The sequence below is a fragment of the Triturus cristatus genome, chromosome 1_1, assembly GCF_964204655.1.
Source record: "Triturus cristatus chromosome 1_1, aTriCri1.1, whole genome shotgun sequence".
In the NCBI taxonomy this organism is placed as follows: domain Eukaryota; kingdom Metazoa; phylum Chordata; class Amphibia; order Caudata; family Salamandridae; genus Triturus; species Triturus cristatus.
In genome coordinates, this window is record NC_140579.1 from 24,790,589 (window position 1) to 24,817,679 (window position 27,091).

At 51.9% G+C, this 27,091-nt stretch overlaps 1 long non-coding RNA gene across 1 annotated transcript; it reads right to left on the bottom strand.

Annotated features, from left to right (window-relative positions):
• Nucleotides 1-8,138: 8,138 nt before the first annotated feature.
• On the bottom strand, nt 8,139-20,403 carry LOC146869203 (uncharacterized). The gene is made up of 3 exons (XR_014981356.1): nt 20,248-20,403; nt 19,051-19,150; nt 8,139-8,231 (listed from the first exon to the last, which is right to left on the bottom strand). It is a non-coding gene; the product is annotated as an uncharacterized LOC146869203 (long non-coding RNA).
• Between the last annotated feature and the right edge of the window lie 6,688 nt (nt 20,404-27,091).

Sequence of the window (27,091 nt, forward strand, 5' to 3'; positions counted from 1 at the left end):
CCCACACTTCCTTTGAATATATCATCCAGTTACGGGCATGCTACGTGGGAAGCCAAGTGGCTAACCCATTGGCAGTGGACCACGAGTCAATGTATATATGACATTTTCCTGACAATTCTTGTTTCAAAGCTTGATATACAGCATATAGTTCTGCAAACTGGCTACTCTTTCCCTCTCCAGTAGTGGTCAACAATTTTTTGGTCACAGGATTGTATGACAACGTTTTCCTGTGCCTTTTAGCCCCTACATACCTGGCTGAACCATCTGTAAACCACACATGCTTCCTGTCCTCTAAGGACAATTCTTCAAATGGCCTACCCCACTTCACATGAGATTTCTGTATCTCAGGTACATCAAGCAATACCTCTGTATCTCCAATTGGGATTTATGCCACCTGATCATGCAACACTGCAGTGGCTTTGGGACCTACCCAGGCCCTGTCCTGTATGTACCACTTCCAATTGATTATGCTGGCTTCTTGTGCATGTCCTATTCTGTGAGTCTTGGGAGAAGTCATCACCCATTGCATTATAGGAATCTCAGGACTCAAAATCACGTTGTGCCCTAGGGTCAACTGCTCAGTATCCACCAGGGCCCAATAACATGCAAGCACCTGTTTTTCAAAGGGAGTGCACCGCTCTCCAGCATCTGGCAATTTCTTTACCCAAAATCCTAAAGGCACCCTCGTTTTTCCTTGCTTCTACCACAAACTCCAATTGGCATACAGTCCTTGCACTGCCACATTCAGCTCAACATGCCCCTCCCGCACGGGCCACAAATCCAAAGCACGCTGTATAGTCTCTTTTGCTGATTCAAATGCAATTTGCTGTTGCTCTCCCCATTCAAATGTATTTTTCTTTCACGTAACTTTGTACAAAGGGGCCAAAATCTGACTCAAGTGAGGGATGTGCTGTCTCCAAAAACAAAACAATCCAATGAACCTCTGTGGTTCCTTCCTATTTCGTGGCACAGAAAATTCTTTGATCTTTTGTTTTACATGTGGCACCACGTCTCTGTGTCCCTGATGCCAATTAATGCCCCAAAACTTAAGATTTTGAGAGGGTCCATGTACCTTTAAGGGATTTATCTCCCACCCTTTACTCTGAAAATGCTCCACAATCCTGTCCAACTGAATCTGCACTTGCGCCTGTGTCTCTCCCTGTATCATCAAGTCATCCATGTAATTGCAAAGCTGTACTCCAGGAATAACTGGTACCTCATCTAAATGCTTTGCCACCAGCCGGTGACAGATAGTAGGACTGTGCAAATACCACATAGGTAATTTTTTGAATGTGGGCTGCCTACCATTCCATGAGAACACAAATTGCTCTTGGCACTCAGAGGCTATTGGTATAGAAAAGAAAGCATTGACAATATCACTAGTCGCATACCAAGTCCCAGGATGCTTCCGTATTTTCTCAATTGAGGTAACTGTATCTGGGACAGCTGCAGTCAAAGGAGGTTTGTGCTTGTTCAACTAACGATAATCAGCTGTCGTGCGCCAACTATTGTCACTTTTGCGTACAGGTTACACAGGGTTATTCCAGGCGATAGTGATTGGAGTCACCGCCCCTGCCTCTATCAAGTCCTGTATGGTTGCACTGATCTCCTCATGCCCTCCTGGAATTCTGTACTGTTTCAAATGAACTACCCTAGTAGCCTGGGGCACCTTCACTGGGGGAATCTTCAAGTGACCCACTCTTACGGCGCCAACTGAAATGTACCTTTTTGATCCAAATTGATAGTACCCATCCTCAAAATACAGAGGTGCCGATCACGATCCGGTAAAAAATGTCCCCGTACGACTCGTATCGGGTCTTTTTACCGTACGAATCGTACAAGTGCCGTACGAACTGGCAATCACGATTCGCATGGTAAAAAGTCCATACGAACCGCACTGGGAATCATTCCCCACACGTCCTCGGGTCGGAAAATGTGTCCGACACGTCCTCGGACGATTTACCTTACAAACGTAAAAATCCAAGTCCGACCGAGGAATCACGATCCATCCCGTGCGTCCGAGCCTACAACCGTATGGAAAAAACACCGTCCGCACCGAACAGATATAGCAACCATGGAGACATGTGCCCGCATACGCGCCCAACACTCCCCCCAGCCCCCGTACGTCTGACACGTACCCCCCGTATATGTATACCCCCACCCGTCTAGGTACACCCCAGTACGTTCCAGTCGTACCCCCACCACAGTACGTGTCGTACCACCGTCAATGTACACCCCCCCACCCCTGTACGTGTCGTACCACCGTCTATGTACACCCCAGTACGTTCCAGTCGTACCCCCACCCCAGTACGTGTCGTACCACCGTGAACCTACACCCCAGTACGTTCCAGTCGTACCCCCACCCCAGTACGTGTCGTACCAACGTCAATGAACACCCCAGTACGTTCCAGTCGCACCCCCACACCAGTACGTGTCGTACCCCCCGTGTACCTACACCCCAGTACGTTCGAGCCCCACCCCCACCCCAGTACGTGTCATACCCCCCGTGTACCTACACCCCAGTACGTTCCAGTCGTACCCCCACCCCAGTACGTGTCGTACCACCGTCAATGTACACCCCCCCCCGTACGTGTCGTACCACCGTCAATGTACACCCCCCCACCCCTGTACGTGTCGTACCACCGTCTATGTACACCCCAGTACGTTCGAGCCCCACCCCCACCCCAGTACGTGTCATACCCCCCGTGTACCTACACCCCAGTACGTTCCAGTCGTACCCCCACCCCAGTACGTGTCGTACCACCGTGAACCTACACCCCAGTACGTTCGAGCCCCACCCCCACCCCAGTACGTGTCATACCCCCCGTGTACCTACACCCCAGTACGTTCCAGTCGTACCCCCACCCCAGTACGTGTCGTACCACCGTCAATGTACACCCCCCCACCCCTGTACGTGTCGTACCACCGTCAATGTACACCCCCCCACCCCAGTACGTGTCGTACCACCGTCAATGTACACCCCCCCCTGTACGTGTCGTACCACTGTCAATGTACACCCCCCCACCCCTGTACGTGTCATACCACCGTCAATGTACACCCCCCACCCCTGTACGTGTCGTACCACCGTCTATGTACACCCCAGTACATTCGAGCCCCACCCCCACCCCAGTACGTGTCATACCCCCCGTGTACCTACACCCCAGTACGTTCCAGTCGTACCCCCACCCCAGTACGTGTCGTACCAACGTCAATGTACACCCCCCACCCCAGTACGTGTCGTACCACCGTCAATGTACACCCCCCCACCCCTGTACGTGTCGTACCACCGTCTATGTACACCCCAGTACGTTCCAGTCGTACCCCCACCCCAGTACGTGTCGTACCACCGTGAACCTACACCCCAGTACGTTCCAGTCGTACCCCCACCCCAGTACGTGTCGTACCACCATCAATGTACACCCCCCCCACCCCTGTACGTGTCGTACCACCGTCAATGTACACCCCCCCACCCCTGTACGTGTCGTACCACCGTCCATGTACACCCCAGTAGTTCCTGGCGCACCCCCAACACAACCTCCTAAGTACGGAGCGCACCCCATGCCCCAACATCACAACCGCATGTACGAGTCGTACAAAGCCACACACAAGGACATAATCGTACAACCAAATGGCCCATGTACACACCGTACACACGCTCAAAACGCACGTACACAACCAGGACAAAACAAAACAACACAAGAATACACCATTCGAAAGGCACACAGCCACTAAACATGGCCAACAACCACTAAAATAACACAATCACTGACCTGCAACTGCCAAAAACAAACAGAGGCCCAATACACCACCACTCCTTATAACACACCCACCCAAAATTCAAAAACTGCCACACCCACCCATGGACCAATAAAAAGGGCCCACACACACAAACCATGAGCCTTTGCAACAGACTCACTGCTGCCAGACACCACAGAACCAGACTACAAGCTACACCACACCTTACACTTGCACACCTTCACACGACCACCCTCACAAACACCCTCTCATCACATTCACACACACACACACAACCATCCACACCCCCCCCCAACATCCACACACCCCCCACACCCACACCATCCCCACCCACACCCCTCACCATGCCCACTACCAAGAATCCAAAGTTCAGTCACCGAGAGTTGGAGGTCCTTGTTGATCAAATCCTCAGAGTCGAGCCACAGATCTTTGGAACATTGGTCAGAAGCACCAGCCAGGCAGCCAAAACAGCCATGTGGCAGACCATCGTCGATGCTGTGAATGCCGTTGCGGACACCAGGAGGACCAAGCAGGATTGCCAGAACAGGTGGTACGATCTGCGGAGGAGGGTCAGAGCCAAGAGGCAGGAGGAACACAACCAGGCCAACGCCACCGGAGGAGGGCCCTCCCGCAGAGCCGTACAGTACCATCCCTGGGAGGAGAGGGTGATGGCCATACTGCCGGTGGAGGCAGTTGAAGGAGTAGAAGGACTCCGAGACCCGGGTGAGTACACAAACAACGCACCTCACATGGGGGGAACTGCAACCACAACCAAAATTACTAACAGGCACGCAACCACCACAAGCCATCGCATGACTCAACCACACTCCATGAGCAGGCACATGCCACTGCTGCCACCATGCCCCATGCACCCAGCTGGACAATGTCAAGTCACAGGCCACAGAAGACAACAACACATGACACGGTAACCCGGATGGCGGGAGGCTGGGCACCAAAAATCACATAGTGCGACTCCAAAGCAGACAACAATGCCCTCTGCCCATATGGCCTAGGTCACAGCCAGACAAACACTGTGTCCCAACACAGGAATGACTTGCCAGCAAATGGCGGACGCCTTGCATCAACACATGGGGGTGAAGGCACTGTTTTGCACATGACAGCAGCTAATGAACAGCCAACATTGTGAAAGAGTGGCAGCACACACCACCACAGCAGCAGCACACAGACACACAGCAGACAAAATGGGTGCCTGGAGATCAGAAACAAACTCACATCAACAGGCCAAGGGCCACTCAAAGATCTGCTAACAGTGTGTGCCCAGGAAGCTGGGCCAAGGTGACAGAGGGTGACACACGGAGGGAGGGAGAGGGGGACACAGAGGGAGGGAGAGGGGGACTGAGAGGGAGGGAGACGGACAGAGGGAGGAGGCTGACACACGGAGGGAGGGAGGAGGCTGACACACAGAGGGAGGGAGAGGGGGACAGAGAGGGAGGGAGAGGGGGACTGAGAGGGAGGGAGACGGACAGAGGGAGGAGGCTGACACACGGAGGGAGGGAGGAGGCTGACACACAGAGGGAGGGAGAGGGGGACAGAGAGGGAGGGAGAGGGGGACAGAGAGGGAGGGAGACACAGGAAGACGGACAGAGGGAGGAGGCTGACACACAGAGGGAGGGAGAGGGGGACAGAGAGGGAGGGAGAGGGGGACAGAGAGGGAGGGAGAGGGGGACAGAGAGGGAGGGAGAGGGGGACAGAGAGGGAGGGAGAGGGGGACAGAGAAGGAGGGAGACACAGGGATAGCAAATCAGTCCTTTGGTGTGTGGGAATGTCTGCTCGTCAGCAGGTGGACTGCGTGCATGTAGACAAGGGTGGCCAGTGCCAGAACCCCCCCTCTTCATCATGGCAAAACGCAGGGCCATGTCACAACCTGTACACGAGCACAAGGACAGCCACCTGCATCATATAAGTGTGTGGATCCACTCCATGTGCACATGTACAGTGCTACAAGGAAGGCGCAAATGCATGGCTCGCCACACCTGCACACTCCACTGCTGACTGCAGTCACACTTGACGCAGCAAGTAAGACTGTGCCACACATAGTTAAAGGGGCCAAATTGGTGCCCAAGGGACACACCCATGCACAAGTGCACTGTGAGTGGAATGCAAGACAGATCCTAATTCCAAGAGGAAATGTGCCAACTTTGAAACGGATGAAACATGGATGTTGCATGGACCAAAATTAACATTTTCTCTCTCACACACAGGTCAACGTCGTGCTGCACCCCCCAACACTGGGGGGGAACACTCACAGGACCCGGATCTGCAGGAGACCGATCCCACCGGCAGCGACCACTCTCACCACTCTGCGGACGACCCCGACCGACCTGGCCCCTCTGGTGTCCAACCACCTGCAGCACCTGCGTCAGGTACAACCGTGCCAACCACCACCCCCACTCCTGCCACATCCCAGGAGACACCCAGGATCCCTGCCCCAACACCACAATGCAGCCAGGCTCGCCTGGAGGGACACGGTGTCCCGGGCACCCAGGAGGAGGCAGGCGACAACGCCAATGCCACCCCTCAGGGGTCCCGGAGACCCGATGTGCCCACAAGTGCAGGCCAGACGCAAGTGGGCAGGGGTGGTGGGAGTGGAGGACGGCGGAGGCGCGAGCCTGACCAGTTGGCTGGGGATCCGGTATTTTCCCATGTCCGTAACATCCTGGACTCATACCGGCAGGACACCACGGGCATGGCCCAGGTTGTGTCCGTCCTCGAGGGGATCAAGGTCCAGCAGGCCCAGCAACATGCGGAGCTAATAGCCTGTCTACAGGTACACCAACGGAGGATGGAGGACAGACAGGCTGAGCAAGTGACGGCGTTCCAGGGGATTCACGCTACACTCCGTCGGATGGCCGACACCATGGCCGACCCTCCCTGTGCCAGAAGGCGGAGAACATCACCACCCACAGGGAGGGATCAGGAGGAGGAGGAGGAAACATCCGACGGAGCATCCCAGACGTCGTCACGGCCTGCTGCTGAGGTTCCCCGCAGGAAGCCGGGTCGTCCACGGAAAGGACCGTGAGGGTGGCTGCTACATCACCATCTCCCAGGACACCTGGCCTGGCACCTGGCCCACTGGAGCAACAGCATCACAGCATCAAGAGACATTCTCTGCCACATGGCCCTGCTGGTCACTGGCTGACCAATGTTGACAAAGACTGTGGCATGGACTCTGAGGATTTCCAATGGCAAGGACACCAACTCCCCTACTGAACTTTGGATTCCCTAATCCCGGAAAGCCCCTCACTTTGTCCCCCTCCCCCCCCCAATAATAAATCACACTATTAAGAGTAGATGCCTGCTGGTAGCATTATTACCTAACATGTGTCTTGTACAGTCTAAACATGCCTGAGTCATCTGTTCACTTCAACCATCCACATCCTGGGGCCTGAGTCTGGCACAGGACACATGGGTCACAGTTTATTAGGCAAGACAGACATGGAGCACCATACACACCCGTGATGGGCAGAACCAGCTGAGGGGGTGGCCGAACAACCGTGCTGACAGACACATTGAGTACAGCAACAGTCATGCGCAGAGGTCAGGGATCCTGGCCAGTGTCCTGGGGGGCACCCAGGTATGTGTAGACAGGTGGCAGAACCATGTCCTGCAAGCTTGAGTCCGGTGGATGCAGAGAATGGGGTCATGGACAACGTTGGATGCATGGGGATGGCACATGTCACAATACCCACACAGTCATGGACATCATGCCCAATACACAGTCTCAGCACACACACACAGCTTGCATCTTGCCACTCGACACATTGACACATAGCCACAATCAGGGAATACCATGCCAGACATGCAGGATGCACCGTGCCAACACACCAGCATTGACTGAGAAGAGGCACCTTGGAGGCATAGGGACACCTTTATTAGTCATGTTTTTGGGATTGCAGAGGCAACTTGAAGTACACATGAACACATCATGTGGAGTAACATGTGGGTCCAACACTGGCACCCCCCTTCTGCAGCACAAATGCGTGATAGCCATGGAACTGGCACACAAGTGTCGGCTAACAGCTAAAACCCACAGCTGCACACGGAGAGCCTGACATACACCATAGATCCGCTGATGTGGAAGTCCCACGCCATGTCAAGACAATGTTAACCGTATGTGTCCGAGGGCAGTGTCACACACATTGATGCCATCATCACAATCCACTATCCCATCACTGATGACTGACAACCAGGCAGCCCATCTATTCAGGTGTACCCAGCTGCATGTCGTGTCCCATGGGGATGCCACATGACTGCAGAGGAACCAAACCCCGACCGGGGCAGTGTGCACACATCGTGAACAACTGCCACACCCAATACACCCCAGATGCATCCCTTACCCCATGGAGACTTCCAAACGTGTCCGTGCCTGTAACGCTGAGTCAGCCCACGATGTCATGTCCATGAGGAATAGCAGTGCCACAACAATGCAACCAGCAAACGGCATGCGCAGGTACCTGGGGAAGAGAGACACACAAGAAGTCAGCCACAAAAAGCACAGCCACTTGCATGTGCATTTACTCGACACATGTATGGATGACAACATGCTAGGTCACAATTATGACTGGGGAAATACTACCATCACTGCCACCATCACTCCAGTGACACACCCACACACACCTCTGACCCACGTGCCATACATGCAGGTGGAGACACACATCACAACGCATGCCACACGGGGACCAATGCGTGCACACTCAGACCCTGGTGCTCACCACTAAGCAAAGAAGTCGCGTATGAGCCGAGTCCGGATGTCCTCTTGCGGCTCCACATCCTCCACATCACTAGCCCCATTGCCAAGCCCTTCGTCCTCCACGGGTGGATGGTCCTCGTCATGTTGATTCAGGATGAGTGGCACAGCTCTTTCAACTGCACTATGGGTCTGCACGCGTATGCGTACTCGTAGTGATAGTGAGCGTAGATGCGAGTGTACGGTCCGTACCACTACGGGTACGCATACGCGTGCAGACCCATAGTGATAGTGAGCGTAGATTCGTGTGTACGGTCCGTACCACTACGAGTACGCATACGCGTGCAGACCCATAGTGATAGTGAGCGTACATGCGAGTGTACGGTCCGTACCACTACGGGTACGCATACGCGTGCAGACCCATAGTGATAGTGAGCATAGATGCGTGTGTACGGTCCGTACAACTACGAGTACGCATACGCGTGCAGACCCATAGTGATAGTGAGCGTACATGCGAGTGTACGGTCCGTACCACTACGGGTACGCATACGCGTGCAGACCCATAGTGATAGTGAGCGTAGATGCGTGTGTACGGTCCGTACAACTACGAGTACGCATACGCGTGCAGACCCATAGTGATAGTGAGCGTACATGCGAGTGTACGGTCCGTACCACTACGGGTACGCATACGCGTGCAGACCCATAGTGATAGTGAGCGTAGATGCGTGTGTACGGCCCTATCACTATGGGTCTGCACGCGTATGCGTACCCGTAGTGGTACGGACCGTACACTCGCATGTACGCTCACTATCACTATGGGTCTGCACGCGTATGCGTACTCGTAGTGGTACGGACCTTACACACGCATCTACGCTCACTATCACTATGGGTCTGCACGCGTATGCGTACTCGTAGTGATAGTGAGCGTACATGCGAGTGTACGGCCCGTACCACTACGAGTACGCATACGCGTGCAGACCCATAGTGATAGTGAACGTAGGCATGCATGTACGGGCCGTTGCCATGCATTTGGGGTGCCCTAGGGCCCCGAAACGCACCGTACCTGTGTGTGATGCTCCAAATTACATAGGGGACAAGTATTAAGGCCTACATGCATGCTGGTTGTCATGGAGACCAAGTTCAAATTTCGAAATTGTTCTGGAAGGTGCACAGCAGAAGTCAGTTGGAATTCTTCTACTTTGTTGCAATGTGTTTGTGGGGCTGACATCATGCAGGAGAATGAAACCGATAGAGAACCCACAGACTGCTAGGTTTGAAGGGATTGGTGGAAACATAGGATGCAAATGTGAGTGACCAATCACTCTGTACTCCTGTGCATGAGACTGGGCAGAAGGGCACATATAAGGCAGCCAGGTCCCATGAGGGAGCACTTGCCTGCACATCTTTGCATTTGTCGACCCAGCTCCTGCTACTGATTCCCTGGAACCATGTCAAGGGCTGTGGAGAGGACACAGCCATTCACCCTGGAGGAGAACATGGCTCTGCTGGATGTGATCCTCCCACAGTACTCCATGCTGTATGGGCGACCAGGGTATCAGGTGAGTGCATAGGCCACTGCCACAGACTGTCCCTATGTTGTGACTGTGACTTCTGCCATTGCGTCCAGGTGTAACACACATGCCATGTACTGTCGGGGGGGTCCCAGGGGGGGGGTGCCTGATGTCTCCCAGCAGTGCCCTGAGACAGGAGGGGTGTGTGCAGAGTCCTCCCAGCAGTGCCCTGAGACAGGAGGGGTGGGGGCCTATCACTCACAGCAGTGCCCTGAGACAGGAGGGGTGGGGGCCTATCACTCACAGCAGTGCCCTGAGACAGGAGGGGTGGGGGCCTATCACTCACAGCAGTGCCCTGAGACTGGAGGGGTGGGGGCCTATCACTCACAGCAGTGCCCTGAGACAGGAGGGGTGGGGGCCTATCACTCACAGCAGTGCCCTGAGACAGGAGGGGTGGGGGCCTATCACTCACAGCAGTGCCCTGAGACAGGAGGGGTGGGTGTGATGCACAGTGTGAGCCTTGATCATTGATTGTGACATTGCCATCATTCCACCTGTGTACCCACTGTGGCACGTACTGCTTTTGCCCTCACCAGGGGATGATGTCCCTATGACAAAGGTGCAATGCGTTGGCTGCATGACATGCCTTGTTGTAACCAGCTAATTTGTACCCATATGTCTCTCTGTGACATGTGGCTGGTGTATTGATGTGGTGTCACTTGTTCCTCCTCACAGGTAGGCGCCACTGCCAAGGAGCAGATCTGGCTGACCGCCGTCAGTGCCGTGAGGGGTGTGGATGGTCGGAGGCGGAGCCTGCCCCAGGTGAGGAAATGCTGGCAGGATATCCGGTGCTGGACGCGGAGGATTGCACGGCTCCTGCTGGGGGACTCACCTGAGAGCCACAAGAACCGCGGCCACCGCCGTCTGAGCCACCTCCACAGGCGTGTGCTACCGGTGGTCTTTCCAGACCTGGAGAGGCGCTTACAGGCGATGCAGCAGCCGGAAGGGGGTAGGTACATGTGTGTTTGTTGTGTGTCACCGGCATTTGTAAGGGCACAGTAGCATGAATTCACTGGCAGGGTTTAAAGGTGCTGTGCAGATCCTGTTTGCCCCAGTATAGCGCTGTGCCCCTGCCACCCTTCCCCTCCTTGCAATGTGTTCCCTGGTCTGTGTGTAGTCACTCCTTCACAAGGTAATGTAGGCTGGCGCTTTGTCCACGAGAACAATGACTGTAGCATCATGTGTGCGGGTGGTGTGTAACAGGTTGTGGGACCTTGCCTGTGCACTGTCAAGTTCACTGCATGTGGGTTCCATGTCAGTTGGCACTGATGCTGACTCCAGACATGGGAGTTGGTCTCTCATGTGTCATGCCTTACAGCGCGCATGTCCTATGTAGTGGCCTGTGACATGATGTGCATGAGTGTGCGATACACATAGTGCAGGGATGGTGACGTGTGTTGCAGTCATTACCATTCAGTAGCATGTAGTTGCGTGCCCACTACTGTCCCCTGGGGCACCTTTTCCTCAGTGGTGTATGTGTCATCATAAACGTGGCCAATCTCAGTGTCTACAGCGTAGGTTGTGCTCTGTGCCATTGTCCCCTGTCACCATGTATATAGACGTGCTATTTTGTACAGGTGTCCACTGTGCAGCCTGACCTGATTGTCCTTCTTCATACTCACAGTTGCCAGTGCCTGTGTGTCTTTTTATACTCATCTGAGGATGGGCACTGGTACCTCATTATTTGTACAGGCGCACCTTGGCTGTTTGGCGTCCAATCTTGCTTTTTGCCTGCCCCTGTGTGTATCACCCAGACTATGAGATGTTGGTGCCACCTGTGTCTCAACAATTTGCCTCGTGTAGGGTCTTGTTGGGGCGGGCAATGCCTATGTGTTAACTCCTGATTTCCACTTGCTGGGTCTGGGCAGTGTGTGATGTGTCTGGACACACACGCAATGTGCAGTGACCGAGTCATGTTGTGCATGTTTTCAGCATTACCTATGCAGCATGTGTCTCAAGTTCATGGATATGGTCCCAGGTCATCGGTATTTTCGCCAACGCTGTGTGGTGCAGATGCAGTGCTGGATTGTCCCCAGGGCCTGGGTGCTATGTCAGACTCCGTTTCCTGTGTTTAGCTATTGTCTCATGCTCTCCATGGTATTTCAGTGGCATGGTGGCTCAACCAACTGTGTGTTTCATGCCCTACATCGGTACCCTGTTCAGTAGATGTTAGGGATCTTCCTTTTCAGGCCATGCAATGTTACCTATGTAGATTGGACTCATGTGACAGATGTGTACAGGTGTCTGATTAATTTCTGTCTCTCCACCCTGCCCACAGCATCGTCGGGGGACACAGAGGGAGACATGGACACAGACCAGGCGGAGGGACCGAGCACCAGTGCCAGCCGTGACATCGGGTCTGGCACATCGAGTGGGACAGAGGCGGAGGAGAGTGTGGCCGAGGACCTGTCGACTGGCACATCAGACTACGAAGCTGACAGGTCCGAGGAGGATGTCTCCGAGTGGGCGGAGGCTGCACCAGCAGCTGACAGCGGAACAACACCTCGCACCGCCCCCTCAGTTTCCACCAGCCGCCTCCCACTTGCTCGTGTCCCTTCCCAGCGTGCCCGGTCACAGCATGTCTCCTTCCTGCCAGGCACCGCACCCCCTGCCCCTGTCTCCACTGCTGCCGCCAATGCAGAGTCTGTGGACATCCAGCGGCAACTGCAGGTTGGTCAGGCTGCGATCCTTAATGTCCTCCATGCCCACGGCAAAACCCTCACCAACATCGAGGCTTTCTTGGAGGGCATTCATTCATCGCAGGCTGACCAACGCAACTTGCTGAGGTCCATAGACTCCACACTGACTGCAGCAGTGGGTCTCCTGCAGCGCGACCTCCCCCCACCTACCCCTGCCCCATCCACACTTCCCACTCCCATGCCTGTCCCACGTACACCCAGACGTCGGCATGCACCCACATCAACGGACACGGGCACCACACCAGCAGGGAAGGTCCACCGCACTCCTCCTGACACGCACACACAGGGTGAGGTAGGCACACCCACTGGGTCGGGGGGCAAACGTGTGACACGCAGCCATAGTGGGAGTCCGCATTCCACCCAGTCCACTCCCTCCAAATCCCCTCCCCTCAGCTCTCCTGGCCACATCTCCCCCAAGGACTCCTTCATGGCCGCTCTGTCCCTGAGCCCCACAGTTACACCACCACGCAAGCGGTCAAGGAGGTCCCCGGTCAGGGTGGTTGACTCTCCCCCCCTGTCTCCACCCTCCCCCGGTGGCGCTGCGACCCATCCCTCTGACCCCCCCCCCCCTCCTTGGGGCCTGAGGTCCCTTCGGGTGCAGGGGACTCCCTGGAGGACCTTGCAAAGGTGTGTAGTGCCATCCTGGCCTCCGCCTTTGGCACTGACCCACCCCCTGTGGTGGAGTCCTCCATCCCTGCACCCACAACGCCGCCCCTTTGCCCTGATGTCCCTGCGGTGCCTGTTGCTTCCCCCCCCCCCCCTGATGCCCTCACCAGTGTGGAAGACGATGCCATTTGACTGTGCAGGCAAGGTAGGGGACACGCATCCCACTGTGTCCCCCATCCAGCTGAGAATCATTGACTGCCCTATGGGCTTTGTGAAGATTGAACTGCCTGCGATCCACGGACATTGTGCTCATGCTGAATAAAGCTTAATTTTGTTTTCATTATCACACTACTGCTATGCTGGTATTGGTGTTGGTGGGGCTGCTACATGGTTTTGGGTGGTGTGTAAGGGTTTGGGTGTGTGGGATATGTAGTAGTGTACTGCTCATTGGTGGGACCCTGTGATCTGTGTGCCATCACAAGGTGTTGGGTAACTTTCTTTGTTCATGTAAGCAGTTACTGCATGGTGCACTTGTCCCAGGGTGTATTCCTTCCTCTGTGTACCCAGCTTTCTTCCCTGCAGGGTGTTCCCAATGTTTAGCGCAGAGCTGTGTCTACATGAGCTGTGTGTGTGACGGAGCCCTTCTACTTTGGCCATGCATGCAGGGCCATGTCTCCACCTGCAACAATCGTGGCATCCTTGGTGATCACTGTACTTGTGTGTGGAGTCTGTTGACATGAGTTCATGGGGACATGTTCCCTTGTAGCCAGTATGCATGTGGATAATTCTGGCCTCACACACATGTGTTACACCCCTCCTGTCTCAGGGCACTGCTGTTAGTGATAGGCACCCACCCCTCCTGTCTCAGGGCACTGCTGGGAGGACTCCACACCCACCCCGCCTGTCTCAGGGCACTGCTGGGAGGACTCCACACCCACCCCTCCTGTCTCAGGGCACTGCTGGGAGGACTCCACACCCACCCCTCCCGTCTCAGGGCACTGCTGGGAGTGATAGGCACCCACCCCTCCTGTCTCAGGGCACTGCTGGGAGGACTCTGCACCCACCCCTCCTGTCTCAGGGCACTGCTGGGAGGACTCCACACCCACCCCTCCTGTCTCAGGGCACTGCTGGGAGGACTCCACACCCACCCCTCCTGTCTCAGGGCACTGCTGGGAGTGATAGGCACCCACCCCTCCTGTCTCAGGGCACTGCTGGGAGGACTCTGCACCCACCCCTCCTGTCTCAGGGCACTGCTGGGAGGACTCCACACCCACCCCTCCTGTCTCAGGGCACTGCTGGGAGGACTCTGCACACACCCCTCCTGTCCCAGGGCACTGCTGGGAGTGATAGGCACCCACCCCTCCTGTCTCAGGGCACTGCTGGGAGGACTCTGCACACACCCCTCCTGTCTCAGGGCAATGCTGGGAGTGATAGGCACCCACCCCTCCTGTCTCAGGGCACTGCTGGGTGGACTCTGCACACACACCTCCGATTTCAGGATATGTACGCTTGGAACATACACGGTGGGGGTACGCTCAATGCATTCGAGGTGAGGGTACGAGTCTACTTACACTGGTGTGGTGGGGGTACGCTCCATGCATACGCGGGTGAGGGTACGGGTCGAACTTACACTGTTGGGCCGGGGGTACGCTCCTTGCATACGCGGGTGGGGGTACGGGTCGTACTTACACTGTTGGGGTGGGGGTACGCTCCGTACGTCCGCGGGTGGGGGTACGGGTCGTACTTACACTGTTGGGCTGGGGGGTACGCTCCTTGCATACGCGGGTGGGGGTACAGGTCGTACTTACACTGTTGGGGTGGGGGGTACGCTCCTTGCATACGCGGGTGAGGGTTCGAGTCGTACTTACACTGTTGGGGTGGGGGGTACGCTCCTTGCATATGCGGGTGAGGGTTCGAGTCGTACTTACACTGTTGGCATGGGGGGTACGCTCCATGCATACGCGGGTGGGGGTACGGGTCGTACTTACACTGTTGGGCTGGGGGGTACGCTCCTTGCATACGCGGGTGGGGGTACGGGTCGTACTTACACTGTTGGGCTGGGGGGTACGCTCCTTGCATACGCGGGTGGGGGTACGGGTCGTACTTACACTGTTGGGGTGGGGGTACGGTCCGTGAGTCCGCGGGTGGGGGTAGGAGTCGTACTTACACTGGTGGGGGTGGGGGTACGCTCCGTACGTCCGCGGGTGGGGGTACGGGTCGTACTTACACTGTTGGCATGGGGGGTACGCTCCATGCATACGCGGGTGGGGGTACGGGTCGTACTTACACTGTTGGGGTGGGGGGTACGCTCCATGCATACGCGGGTGGGGGTACGGGTCGTACTTACACTGTTGGGCTGGGGGGTACGCTCCATGCATACGCGGGTGGGGGTACGGGTCGTACTTACACTGTTGGCATGGGGGGTACGCTCCATGCATACGCGGGTGGGGGTACGGGTCGTACTTACACTGTTGGGGTGGGGGGTACGCTCCATGCATACGCGGGTGGGGGTACGGGTCGTACTTACACTGTTGGGCTGGGGGGTACGCTCCATGCATACGCGGGTGGGGGTACGGGTCGTACTTACACTGTTGGGGTGGGGGGTACGCTCCTTGCATACGCGGGTGAGGGTTCGAGTCGTACTTATACTGTTGGGGTGGGGGGTACGCTCCTTGCATACGCGGGTGAGTGTTCGAGTCGTACTTACACTGTTGGCATGGGGGGTACGCTCCATGCATACGCGGGTGGGGGTACGGGTCGTACTTACACTGTTGGGCTGGGGGGTACGCTCCTTGCATACGCGGGTGAGGGTTCGAGTCGTACTTACACTGTTGGCATGGGGGTGCGCTCCATGCATACGCGGGTGGGGGTACGGGTCGTACTTACACTGTTGGGCTGGGGGGTACGCTCCATGCATACGCGGGTGGGGGTACGGGTCGTACTTTCACTGTTGGGGTGGGGGGTACGCTCCTTGCATACGGGGTGGGGGTAGGGTCCGTACATATCCGTCCCCACGCTATGTGATGTTTGTGCGGCCCGTACCCAGGCCTTTGCCACGTGGGTGCGATCCGTCCCGCCATTGTTGGGGTGACGTGTGTGGGCGTGGTCCGACTCGTACCCACGCTCTTCAGGCGTGGGTACGGGACGTACCTGTCTGGTTGTGTTGCCGGTTCGCGTGGTGACGGACTTCCGTTGTGGCGGTCGCTGGCTTATCAGGACACGCCCCCACCCCCTCGTGGTGACCAGGGCATGGGAGTCAGGTATGTCCAGGCCATGTGTGGTGTGTGACTTATGTGGTTGTTTTGTGGCCTGCCCTGGTCCTGCCACCCCCACCCCACCCCACTTTCCCCCCTCCCTTAGTTATTCTGACCTTCTGCGGCGTCTGCGTCGTAACCTGTAGAGGAGGTGGACTGCTATGAGGGCAGGGATGACTCGTAGGTTCGGGTCCATGTCTGTCCGTCGCGTACTGGTACTCCTTGCTCGCGTCGTCCTGTCGCGTACGGGTCCTCCTTGATCGCGTCGTCCTGTCGCGTACGGGTCCTCCTTGGTGGCGTCGTCCTGTGTGTCCGTCACGTACTGGTCCTCCTTGTTCGCATCGTCGTCTGTCCGTCGCGTACTGGTGGTCCTTGTTCGCGTCGTCCTGATTTCCCGGCAGTTTTTGGCTGCCGCAAAATATTCACCGTGCGGGGTGACGTCGGTGCGAATCGTGATTCCTGGGTCGTGAATGGCTGGCTGCGAGCGTCCCGACGTCAGGTCGGCGCTTTCCCGGATCGCATTGGTAGGTGTTTTTTTGTTCGGTCGGGCTTTTTTACGATTCGTACGGTAATGGTGTACCCGTGCGAATCGTGATTCCTTGTTTGTAAAAATTGACGACCGGGTACGCGTCGGACGGAGATTATGCTCCGTCCGACGGTTCGTACCCGGTTTTTACCGGATCGTGATCGGCACCAGAGTCGTTCCATTCTAGATAATAATTTCAATAATATAATCAGAGAAGGGCACAATCAATACAGTGTACTCTCTTTTTGGTATTCTCCCTATTTTCATTTGGACCTGCACAGCTGGTGTCTCTTTTCCACCTAAGTCTGCGACTGTGAAATACTGCCCTTTAAACGTTTTGGGATTTCCATATATCAAAGTGGCCTCCGCTCCGGTGTCTACTAGGGCTCGGGCCTTCTGAACAGTACGATGATTCCAATACATTTCTATGTCAACATATGGCCTATTGTCTTTGTGAGCCCATCTCTGTACCGGACCTTGACCTATTTCCTAATCTGCTTTTAATCTGTCAACCCTTGCCCAGGTCAAATCCGGGTACAACCTGTCATACTCTCGGGGAAACTCCTCCCCTTGCAGTTCTCACTGAGCCATTCACTTTCTGAATTTCTCCCTTTCTCCGTTCTCAAATGGGCAGCTCTCTCACCCTCGTTTTCCTCTTCATCCATCTCTGATTTTCTCTGACTCACTTGCATTTTATTCTGCTTACTCACTTTACTGCCTCCGTCTTTTTTGTCCAACCATCTTTTCTGATACATCTCCAACAGACTTCTAGTTTCTATTCCATCTAACTTCACTTTCTCCACTCCATCCATCAACAAAGCCATAAACATTTCTCTCCTAGTCGGCCTGTTTTCATCTGTCTCAGATCTGGCAGCTCTTTCAGTCTTTATCCAGTCCCCCAACTCTCCCAACTCACGAACTGCCTCAATCACATGCGCCAAATTATTACCAGTCTGGTTAATTAACAGAGTCATCATCACCTGCTTGTAAGTCAACAGTGCATCCATCAGGTTCTGTGCATTATCCCGAAAAATTGCAGTTTTCATCACTTACTCCTTAAACCTCTGTATAGCATCTCTCAATGTATACCAGGGTTTATCATTTACTGGCCAGTTTGACTCTGTGGGGTATTTATGACTGCATCCAACCACTTCCAATTGTAACAAGTTAGTTTGATTATTGCCCTCTAATTCCTAAACTGCTCCTACACTGTAGGATCAGTACTGAGTGTGCAGAATTTCACTGCATCTCCATGATCCAACATTACCCCAGAGGCTCCCATATCAAACCACCACGCCATCCATGCAAGCAGAGATTCTCCAGGTTTTTGACAGACTCTGTCTAAAATGTCATTAATCTCCTGCTGAGTAAAATCCTCCATAGAATCCATTACAACCCCCTGTGAAAAATTTGGACCACTCTGTACTCTCCTACAATGTATGGACTGCGCCTGAACCACTTTGCGTTCTTCCAACTCACCCTGACTACTGACTTGATCACACTCTCCCCCAGAGTCTGAAAACTCTGAAGAATCCCAAATATTCCTGTCCCACGTTTCTGGGTCCTAGTCTATTCCTACCTTTGCAATAGATAAATGCACTTTTCTCTTGTTAACCCTTCCCCTCCTTTTCTTGTACTTGTATTGTGTGATACGTATTGCAGCCTTTTCTGCCAAAGTCTGGTAAGTTTCCAACAAACAGTTTTTCTATTTTTTCATGTTCGTGCTGAAGCTGAACACATTTTTCATGCATTTTACGATAAGCACACAAGAGGATCCAGCCTCTTCGCCCTAACTTGCTAAGCTCTTTCCCTTTCTCAACAGGCACTTTTTGCAAACACGCAACCACTTGTGCTGGCTCAGCGTCAGCTAAACACACATTCCAATTTTCACACAGCCCAGCTTAAGGAGCCCACTTGTGGGCAAGCATACCATATGGGACTACATCCCATCCATGTATTTCAATTGGTATCTGGGAATCTGCCTTTGTTTTTCTGGAAAACATTTTTCTTTCCCCTTTTTCTTTTGAATCCTGAAAAAGATGCCAAAATTGTAATGCTTGTAATTTGACACAATAGGACACACCTAATCCCTCCACTCGCAAGAGGAGGCAAATGCACTGCTGCACCTTTAAATAACACACGTAAAGCAGCACTCCCAAAAGACGAGGCGATGAAACAAGACCCAGCGCTCTATTAAGGCGAGGCAAGGAAACAAATTCAGGTGCATTTAAAGTAACACACACATGTTTATTAATTCAATATTTTGGAAAGGAAGGCAAAATATATCGGTAAAAGCAGAATACCAAATATCAAGTAACTCAAGCACAACACCAGAATAACATGTAGCTTATACATGCAGCAAAGAGCAAAGAAACTTAGAAATTATATACACTAAGTAAGTAACACCTCACCGATCGTTCACTCGGCATCCTTGCCAACTCAAGCTGGGGAGCCCATTGACAGCTGGGCTTGGACTCTCGGCCGGTACTCCGGTTCCGTTCATCTTACAACAGTACGTCTACTCCGTAACTGAGCTCTAATTCACCTATCAACATTCTCCAGCTTTAATACGTTTTACTTACCGTGAGGTGAAGGTTCTAGAAACCTCGCCCCCTTTCTTCTGTTGCGAAAAACCGAGCTGGCCGTACTGGTCTGTGTCAAGGTCAAGAAAGAAGGTGGCCAGGCTCCTGTATTTTGACTCTGAGACAGAGCTGTACATTCTGCACATTCCCTGAAAGGTGCCAAGCATGCATCCACACAACATGTTCCAGTCCACTCTGATCGATGAGGAGCGAAAACAAGTGAAGAGCGAAAACATCCCTTCCCCACTTTGCAGCTACGTGCGAGCACAGAAAATGGAGTCTGTTACACAAGATGGAGTCAGCACAGAAAATTAAGTCAATTATGCCCCCTTTTATACAGAGAAGGTCCATAGAACAATGTAAATTAAGTGACAAAGTAAAGAACAATCTTTAGCCACTTTAACCACGTTTTTTTCTAAAGAAGCAGTTCTGCGCCACACAAAAAACAAATGTATCTCTGTTTCTGTCGATAATATAAAATAGGAGTGTTTGAGCACGTTGTAAAAAAGAGCGTCTCTGCACAATACAATAAAACTAAAATGTACCTCTAGGTCAGAGCAGAATGGAAGCCGCGACCTCTCTGTCTTGTTTTATAGTTTTCTTCCCGTTTGTTTTGTCTTCCGAGGAGACGGCGCGTTGGAGCTCCGATGCGCAGCTGTGGATCCGGATGAGCGGCAGCTCTGGAGAATGACGTGAAGCAGTTGAAGGAGATCCGAAGATGAAATCAAGGACAGAAGAATCCGGAGCAGGTAAATGTTGCAGCAAAGAGGCAAAGCGAGGGCTACGGGGGCTTGGCTTCCTTATGTAGGAGGCTGGAACTTTCTGGAAGCTTTGCACATGCGGGTGTGTCTGTCAGGGGCCTGATACACATTTTATTGACAGGTGCAAGGAAGGTGAGTCACATGTACTGACAGGTGCAAGGAAGATGAGTCCCCTACGTGTAAGCAGGGGAGCTTTCAACAATGTAGGGAGGGCGTGATGATAAGGGAGAGCTGTTAAAAAGGTAGAGGATGGGCATTGGAATGATTTAGCAGGATAACATTTGTGGGAATAAGAAGAAGTAAGACAAACATTATGTTTAGTGAAATAACAAAAATAGAAAATAAAGAAAATGTGAACTAATCAATATCCAATACTGACTTATCATACGAGGATCTATGTGAATATCTTGCCATCAGAAAACACATGCATTACATATTAAGAATGTGTGAGAAGTTCCCACTTAGGAACTGAGGCGTCCCATACTATGGAGACAATGGTGGTTCATAACAATGAGTGGGTTCGGGGGAGTGAAGTCTTTAGGTCTGCTATTGCCATAATGTGGTGTTGTGCCATGGCCATGATGGAAGGTCTGTCTGGGGCTACTTTAGAAGGGTGACATTTTGAATGGTCTCAATGGTCTCAACGGCGGTCTAAGGTATATGACTATATACATATTGTTGAGAACAGTTAATTATACTCATCGATCCCTCAGAGGTGACGAATCATGTCGACCAAGACTGGGTTGAATGGACTAAATTGTCCCTAAATGGGAATGTAGGTCCCCAGGGCCAATTGTTGTTATTGTTAATTACCCTCTTCGGGAACATGGCTACATGCATTAATTTATGCATGCTTATCAATCCCCCAGAATTTGCAAGTCATGTCGGCCCTAACAGGGATGTGTGGGTTATCATATATCTCATAGTGGTGATGGAACTATTCAGAATCCAGTATTAATGACCCTCATTAGAGTTCGGGATATCAGGAAATGGTTATTTCAGCAGAGCTCACTCCAAGGTATCTCATCATTTGGCCCTGTTAGTTTCGTAGACAGAGGAAAAAACCAACATTGTTCTCTGGGGAACAAGTCTGTTTTGGTCAAATGTGTGCGGGCTCTTCTTTCACTGATCCACAGGGGTGTTTCAAATATATGATCTGAGGAACAGTACACTTATTTCTACGGGACCTGCACCCATTCCAAGATGATGCCCACGTCATTCCCTGGCCTTGGGTAGCATTCTCACATGGTCATGTTCTAGATGATTACCACAAGAAACAGGACCCCAATATGGCCCTTCTGGCCAATGAATGTTTCCTTAAATACGAAGAACTACGAGATAATTGACGAAGGGTAGGTTACCAGAAATTAGCGGTACCAGACGACCGTGAGTAAACTCAATATGTTCCCATTTCCTGGAGCCCCTAGCGATCTCTTGAAACCAGAAGCCGCATAGCACTCTGACTGCGCACTTCTCCCATTGACTTACGGGAGTTGGCCTTGATGCCATAACGCGCCTCTCAACACCGGAGCCTTCGTCTCCCTCAACAGCGTCCACTCGGTAAGTCACTGGCCGTGAACGTACCCTGTTGCAGGCTCATTCTTAAACATATTGAGCATCTGATATTAGGCTGGGGCTATTCACACACTAACTATTTAGACTTGCACCTTTCTGACAGTGAGTACTGTGACCACGACTTGTGTTGATCTAAAACACTTGAATCCACGAACATACGACTGTCTGAGCTTAAAAACCACTAATCTGAAATGAATAAGGACAGATGAGATTAAGCTCAAAGACAGATACTACGGACACAGACACAGGGAGGTCTGTGGTTGCATGCCATTATCAGCTTTAAAACTCACCTCTGTTATATACCTAATTTATGATTTACACACTGTATGCCAGGTGAAGAACCAGATGCCGAATGTTCTCATTCTGTTAAGTTAACAAACGTTTTGTTGTTTACCCTTTATCCACTCCTTCCCCTCCTCCTCTTTTGTTCCCCCTCCCCCATTTTGATTTGCCTAGAGTCCCGAACTTGGAGGTTCCCTGAAGCTGCTGGTGTATTTGGTGAGGGTATGGTTTTCTATCTGTACACCTAGATGTGAACAGATGTGACGGAGCCGACCGGGGTGGTTGATTTGGCGGGACACTGATCCCTGGAGTCGTAGCCTACTTGGCACGCCCACCACTCGGTTCACGAGCTCATGAGGTTACTTATCTCCTGTTAGCAAGTTAATAGGACTATGTAAGACCTATTAAGGCATTGATATCGTGGAGGCTATTTACTTCCTTTTACATATCATTTTTTTCTCACAATCTTTGTTATAAACACAACAGAGTTAGTGGCAGGAAGGGATCCTTAAGGTCCTGACGAAGAAGCATGGGGAAGCTTCGAAACATGTTGACACCACTAGGAGATATAGCTCATTGAGGCTTATACCCTCCTCACCCCACCTTTTAATAATACCAGCTCGACCGGCAGAATAAATTTTCCTAGACCTGAGAGCCAGGTATTTTTTAATTGACTCCTTATTCACTCCTGACCCTTCCTCTCACACCCCCGCATCACACATAGCTGTCTCACCAACAACAGTGCTCCCGCGTAAACGTAGGTTGTAGTACGCCCTGTCCCGTAGAGGGGCAGGAAGACCCCTCTGATGAAGCATGACACCAAGGGCCCTTTTGGTGTGTGAGGGGTATTTAAACAACTAATGTGTATTCTCCACGACCGTGGGATACATATTGAGTAATTGGGTGATCTCTTGTACTCGTGGGTGGATCCCTTTGTTTATGTACAACTGACTGGGAGGAAGTATCCACCTCCGCCACTCGCTGAGTGGTACCTCTCTACTCCTTTCCTTGTTTTTCTTTATACACCTAGATGTGAACCACCCTCGTATGAGTAGTTAATAGTCTTTCAAGGTCCTGATGAAATGCCACGATCGTCAAGACAATATAGAATATGAAACATGTCAACCAACATATTCATTCAATGCTTGATGGGAGCATTAGAATCACCACAGACAAGTAGTGGACGTTTTTCAATCATGACATGGAACCGGCTAATTAAAGTTAGTTCAGCTGGTTTCCCGTAGTTATTTTTAACTCGAACTTATCTCACATACTACTCACATTTTGTACATACACAAAACTCGATAACACACGCCCACTCCATCTACGGCCAGACCTTTGGAATAAAAGAACTCCGGCAAAGAGCCCCCCTGCGTGACACGTTGGGCATTGCAGTGCAGGCCCGACGAGGAGCTGCCCTATGATGAAGCATGACACCCTTCGGGGTGTGTGAGGGGCCTTGCTCCTTATCTGAGCTATTCCACCCCTTCACCCCTACCCTCCTTCAGCGTCTTTATTATATCCAGCTATGATAACAGCCTCCCTAACTATGCTAGGCTCACATTAGATCAGTGTTTTGAAACCAGCGAGGTGCTTGCTGAAGTGCGCTGTACATATATGTTCTGGGAGTAGGAGAGAAAGAGTGGTTAGAGGTTGAAAGCCCTGTAACACTATGCATACCTAAAACCTCAAATGTACATGTTTAAGGGCATTCATCTGCACCTCACCAATCTCTTCCCATGATAGAAAAAGTTTAGAAATTTGATTCTAACAAAGGCAAGAGTAAAGCTTTTTATGGGCTGGGAGAAAATAAGTACTGTGAAAGTACATTTTTACTCACTCAACATATTTTCTCATGACTTAATATATGTGTGTTTACTTCATTATGCTAAAATAGACTTCTGACACCTTTACTAGAATTTCATGTTCAAGCCTGTTCTATAAACTGTTGTGGAATACTTAATATCGTAAATATGCACCAATGTAAGGAGATATAATTATGGGTGCAGTTTTGTGACTTTCCGTAAAAACTGTCCCCTCCTTTATTTTTTAAGTTGTCGATAATGTTACCCATAATGGTTTTACACTGATTTGCGCTTATTAACCTTTTTTTACATATTGCCATGTATAAAAAGCACTGTACTAAAAGACATCCAAGAGAAATGGAATCCGAGTTGCCTAATCGTTCAACAAACCCTTTTTGTAGGCAACAAAGACTGGTTTTGACTTCAGGCGTGTTTTGGCATAAAAGCAGGTAGCATTATGGCAACATTTGAAGTATCCTCAATATTTTAAAATTGTAAAACGTGTTCATTTGTTTGGACTGGAAGCACTGTTGGGAATGCAAGCTGAGTTCACAGATCACTGCATTGCCTTGGAGCCCTAGCCCTAGTACAGGTTTTGCACTACAGAATCATATATACCCGTTTGAACAACTTGCCAATTAGCAGACGCTGCTCTTTTACAGATGCTGACGTGGTACTGTAAGCTGACAGACAATGCCCCTAGGCCGCAGGGGTCAGAGGCTATTGGTCCAGCAAACCAAATAAACCTGAAGGGGCAGATTTGCAAGCCCCTTGCGTAAGTTTTGCACCGCTGTTGTGTCATTTTTTATGACACAGTGGCAGCAAGAAAATGCGACCCGTTTACAACGTGACGCATCTAGGGAGAAGCGTCACATTGTAAAGCCCTGCGTCACATTATACCTGCGTCAGGTATAATGTATGCAGGGTTGGCATTCCCACGCAAAAAATCCTTGTAGAAGTGACGCAGTGAAATCTACAAGATTTCACTGCACCACTTGTACGACACCACTGCGTCAAAACCTTATGCCTGCTTGGAGCAGGCATAAGGAGTGACGCAGCGCAATGAGGATCGGCCTCCCCATGCATTGCTCCAGCAATGCGTGACTTTTGCCCCAACAGATGCATCAGCTGCCAAGCCTTGCGCCATGGAGCGCCGTATTGTAAATATGGCACATCCATGGTGGTGCAAGGGTTTTTCAGGGTGATGCAGGGAAAGTGATGCATCTCTACAGATGCGTCCCTTTTTTATAAATCTGCCCCGAAAAGTTTTGCCTTTGACTCCAAACAACATATCCTGTTCCTTATAGGGATTTCGCACAGCTGCTCCTCTTAAGCGAAGTGGCATGCTAAAACTACTTTTTCTGATAACAAAGAAGGGCTTATGTGGAATTTGGTGTTTTGTTTAACACCCCTTGCATAGCTGCCAAGGTTTCAGATTGCTATGTGTGACATTTTCATAACTGTAGAGTAATTATGAGTGACATTTCAACAAATATGAGTGACAGTTTTTTGCAAGCAAAATCAAACTATAAAGATGAGGGAAAAATATACATATAAAAATTATACTAAAATTATGAAAATGTTACACAGAGCAATCTGAAACCTTGACAGCTATCTAATAAAACTTCAACTACGACCTTAGCATGAACATTTAAAATGTCAGCAGCTTTCATTTTTTACACTTACCAAGTTCAACAAGTCACAGTGCTGCAGCTGGAGATCTAAAGACTGCTGGCCATGGGTCCCCCATAGTCTCTTGGAGTCTGTCACACTCCTTGGTTGCAGAAAGCTGCTGGCAATCGGAATATATTTCAGGCTATGATGATCGTGAGATAATCTGCTGAATGGCACCGCTGTCTCGAGAGCCGCGCTTGTTGTGCCTTTTAAAGACATGCAGCACGCTGTGTGGGACACAAACTTCAGGGATCCCCCAAGACAGGGGCTGAAAAGGCCGAAAGTGTCGAGGTCAGGAGGTGACAGGCTGAACACCGGCCTCCTCCTGTAATTATCTAACTAGGCACAGGGGCGGCAATGAACTCTTGGAGGCCGGGCAAGCAGGAAATTCTCATTTCAAAAGTAAGTGTGTCAAAGGAGGTAAATACATTGACCGTACTTTAAATCACAGAGCGAGCGTAATCATCGCTGTAGGGTCCGGTAAGATCGGATTTGCGATGCCCCATTCTCAAGAGGTAAAGTTGCAGGCACTAAATCGCAAGGGGGGCGGCACGATCAAGGAAGTTATATATTTTACTGACACCACAGCGCACAACACAAACGGTGCGAGCACTACAGCGGCAGGACTTAGTTGCTGCTACCAAACTGCACATAACTGGCGCCAACCCGGCCCGCCTTGGAGTGCCATGTCTCGGCTGTGCAGCCATTGGGCGAATCATTGCAGCCACTCTCCTGACGTGCACATGTGATCCAAAATGCTGAGGGTGAATGTATCTCTGCAGCTGAGCCTGCCCCCATCCGCAAGCAGTGCGGACTGACGTAGACAGCAGCTTTGCTCAGAGTGCTAATCAGGGCTCGAGTCGGGGTACCACGCGGGTGGACGGCGTCCCCCCACTTATTTTACCGGGAGCTCGATAACTGGAGCAAATGGAGCCACCCATTCACTCTTTGGCCTCTCTGGGGCGAGATCGGAGCTCGTTCAGAACGCTGCTCACGTGCTGGCTTCTCTGATGCAATCGCATCTAAGGGGTGAGCGAGGTGGAGGCAATGAGTCTGATGGTGCAAGCCACCTTTCGTGACGTCACTTCCTGTCGTGACGTCAGCGTCCCCCCATTTCTTTTTTTAGGACTTGTGCCCTGGTGCTGATACTGCAGTCCTCCAGCCATGACATCTAAGTACGAGAGGCGCTATATTCATGATCATTATTTTTAATGCGGCAATGCGTGGACTTGCCTTCAAATGGGTTAGGCTAAAGCATGATGCGTGACACTTGGCAGGACTGCCCTTGCAAC